General features: G+C 51.0%; 1 protein-coding gene across 1 annotated transcript in view; it reads left to right on the top strand.

Moving 5' to 3' along the window:
- The window catches only part of LOC102763687 (patr class I histocompatibility antigen, A-126 alpha chain), a 43242-nt gene that overhangs the window by 16372 nt on the left and 22872 nt on the right, over positions 1-3998 (top strand). The window lies entirely within an intron of this gene.

The following is a 3998-nucleotide window of genomic DNA, read 5'->3' as shown; positions in this document are numbered from 1 at the left end:
ACCTCCCTCTCTCCTGAGGCAGCGTCTACCGTGACTCAATGGGGAGGAAGCACCCACATCAGTGTGCATTTGGAGAAACACTTTGCACCCCGAATTTGACATAGGACAGGGCCCCCTCCTGCGTTCAAAGCCCTGTTCTGGTGCTGGGAGCAGAGGGAGACCCTGAGAGGTCCTGGCTGAGCAGCAGGAAGGGGAGCTGGCTCTTCTGTCCTCAGCCCCGTGGCCACACGGGGGCGCGGCCACGCTGCTCCTCAGGCTGCCTGCGCCCTGGCAGGGACTGTGCTGTGAGTGGGTCAGAGGGGGCTGACTTGAAGGGGGGTGGGGAGGGGTTAGGCGCGGGGAGTGAAGAAGCTTTGGCAGTCTTGGGCTCCACAGTGTCAAGGTCATGACAGGACAGGGATTGACCAAGAAGAGTGCTCAGGTGCCAGGAGCCATCTCTGAGGTTTCCATCTCCCCACTGCCACCCCTCTCTCCAATCCCTTGAGGACAACTCCATGGAAACCTGAAAAGTAGACACATTTTCTTCTATTCCCTATTTCTGTTTTGTGATTTTTTTTCAAAGTCAGTTTTCAAAATAAAGTCATCTCTTATTTGGGAACAACATCTCAATGTCTACACTATCTTCCACAGTGAGGAGTTGCACATTGGGACTTTTGGGGCTAAAGCAAGGGTCTCCAGGGCCTTCTGTCCCCTAGAAGGATAGCAGAGGGGCCAGAGGGAAGCAGCCCGGATTCCGGGTACAGGAGGGTGCTAGCAGCCAGGGGAAAGAAGGCCTACTCTTGCACCAACTTTCCTGCATTGGGCATCTAGTTTCATCATACATTGGAATGCAATATCAGTAAACCATTCATCACAGATGTGCCTGTTTCCCAGGCCTGAGTCCTCCCTGTGGTACATCAACTCCAACAGTCCTTTGAGCCCATTGGGATCCGAGCTGATTATCCAGCCATCTATTCACTGTCCCGCACCCTCCATGTCCCCTCCTCCCTCCTCACTCATCTTAAATTCCATGATTTACCCTTTCAACCCTCCCTTGGCTCTCCCTTGCTGTGTCACTCTTGCTTGTGAATTCCACCTCTGTCTACAGTGCACCTGGCCTCATGCAGCTACAGGAGGCTGGGGAACAATACAGACACGCTGACACTGTCACGTTAAGGTCATGACTCAGACCACAAAGGCGTCCTCACTGCTGCCCACAATCACCCTGTCCCTGCACGGCTCCCTCAGTCCCCCATCCTCTGCTCCAACAGCCGCCCTCCTTCCCCATCTGTTACTGCTAGTGCCCTGTTGCCTGCTTCACTGAGAACACTGAACACATTAGAGGACAATTACAGCTTTCCAACACCATCTGCTTCAAAACCTTTTCCACAGGCCAGCTGTCCACCCGTCCTCATCCCTTCTTTAGTGGCTTATTGTTTGGAGCCACTAAAGTGTGGGATAGTTTGGTGCTCCGCAGTGGATAAGTAATAAAGCTTTCTGCAGTTTCTCTTAGTCTACACCTTGGTTTCCTTGCGCTTGGCAAATGTTACCTGCACTCGCTGTTTCCAGTTCTCCTCTATTTTCTTCTATATTTTTTGTCTTTTCTCCCTTCTCCCATCTGTCTTTCCTTCTCTCCTTCCTTTGTGCTTATCATCAGATCTCCCAATCGTATAAAATAATCCTCTGTGGTTATGCCAGGGAAAGCATTACATGGGTGTATATGTTAAAAGTATAAATACAAGGCCTATGGAATAAAAGTAAAGGAACTAATTTTAGTCTGAAAAGAAAATGTCTCTGTGATTCTGCAATGCAAGGAACCAAAGAACTGACTTTCAACTCTTAATGCTTCTACTTAATCTGTGTTTGGTTTATTTTCAGAACAACTATATCAGCAACCTGAAGTCTTCCACATTCCTGGTAAACGTTTACACTGGCACAGGCACTTTTAAATCACATGAGCATCATCGAGTTTGGTTAAAGCACAGGCCCCACAGGGTCCAGCATTCCCACCTCTGACCACCCCCTCTGGGGAATTTCTTGTCTTGTGCTCCAGGAGACACGTACCCGAATGTTTAGAGCAAAAACTGGAACAACCACACATACATCAATACGAATATAGCAGGATTTCAGGATAATCATGAAATATAAGATTCAGCTCTCAAAATGGAAGGACAGCCTCACAGGTGAGAGATGACCCTTAGGTAACACTGAGTCTCCAAGGGTCAAGCAGTGCAGGCAAATGTAAAACTGGCAAAACTAAGATTCAGGTTGGACATATGCATATACTTATTGAAAATCTTTAGAGTATCTCAAGGGTATAAGAAGCACAGGAATCAGTGAGAGGTTACATCTGGGGGACAGGACTTTGTCCACTAGTGGTTGCTGGCACCAATTCGACATGAACAGGAGTGCCCCATTTGAGATGCCCAGCCTTTAAACTATTTGATCTAGCTACTGTATGTTCTCAACTTTGTTTCCACTTACTGTAGGGAACATTATGATTAATGACATTACTAAGAAAATCTTACAAATATTATTGTATCTCCTTCCTCTATCTCAAACTTCTCCAAAAGTGAAATTTAGAGCATTGAAGAAACTAATCAATTAATGCAAGCAATATTTTATTTGGTGGAATGGCTGGGGAAGGTGAACAACCAGTCTCGAGTCACACACTTCCTGTGAGGGAAGGAGAGTTGAGGAGCTTTGTAGCTCTGGCTGCAGGGCTGTTTAGACACTTGGCATATGAAGCCCTGAAATCACTCATTGTACAGATGAGCTTCCTGATGCTCAGGCTTCCCAGATTGTGTTCCCCATTGCATTCGACTTATCTTTGAGAATCTCTATCCAAAGTTTTCAGGCACAACTCCTTCAGGATTAAATAGAAAAGCCTCCTCTCCCTTTCACAGGGTGAGCTCACTCTCTGGCATCAAGGTCCCAGGGAGAGTTTTTTTTCTAGAAGTGTCAGTTAGGTTTGATTGAGCAATTGAATTATTACCCCTCCCCCAGGAACTGACTTTTCAGACCATTTCACTGTGGACATTCCCTTTTGCTGAGACCACACTTTACTTGCTGAGACCACATTCTGCTATCTCTCCCCTCCAGACCTGCACAGAGATTCTCCGCCCACAAAAGCCTGCCAAAAGTCCTTTAAAAACAGCTGACTCCTGTCACTGGGTGCTGAAGCCATCTGGGGCTCAGCCACCTGGGGTGCGGATGATTGAATAAATTTGTAATCTCTCATCATTCCGGCCTCGTGCATTCCTCCTTCAGCGACCTACCAGTGTCCAGGGGCAGAGATAGCCGGTAGGAAGCAGAGTGCATTCCAGTAAGAGGGGTTCCAGGAGAAGGGGAGGAAAGGGCTGGTCCCAGCCTGGGGAGTCTCCCTGGTTCTCACACAGCCCCTGGGCAGGGCTGAGGGAGACGGTGTGACAGAGCTCTCCGTGCAGGAGAGGGGTCAGGGCAACGTCCCAGGTCCCAGGCCTGGTCTTAGGGTCCCAGTCCGAGGGCGGAGACTGAAGCGGGAAATTCAGTGTTGGGGAGTCTCCACCTCCCTGCAGTTTCACTTCTCCTTCTCACAGCCTGTGTGGGCCCTCCGTCCTGGATACTCGTGACGCGTCCCCAGTTCTCACTCCCATTGGGTGTCAGGTGCTGGAGAAGCCAATCAGCGTCACCTCCGTTCCCAGTTAGAAGTCTCGGCGGACTCACCAGGACTCAGACTCCCCAGACCCTGAGGATGCCGCTCACGGGGCCCCCAACCCTCCTCCTGCTGCTCTGGGGGGCCCTGGCCCTGACCCAGACCTGGGCGGGTGAGTGCGGGGTCGGGAGGGAACGGTTTCTGCGGGGAGGAGCGAGGGGACCGGCGGGGGCGCAGGACCCCGAATTGGCGCGTCTCCACACACCCCCCGCCCAGACCCCCAAACCCGGACCCCATCCTGTCCTACAGACCTCGGCCCTGAACGGCGCCGGGAGGAGGGTCGCGGGTGTCAGCCCCTTCCTCCGGCCCGCAGGCCCCCACTCCC

This window comes from Myotis davidii, unplaced genomic scaffold (assembly GCF_000327345.1).
Source record: "Myotis davidii unplaced genomic scaffold, ASM32734v1 scaffold1497, whole genome shotgun sequence".
Taxonomy (NCBI): Eukaryota; Metazoa; Chordata; class Mammalia; order Chiroptera; family Vespertilionidae; genus Myotis; species Myotis davidii.
This window is presented reverse-complemented; position numbering and strand designations above follow the sequence as displayed.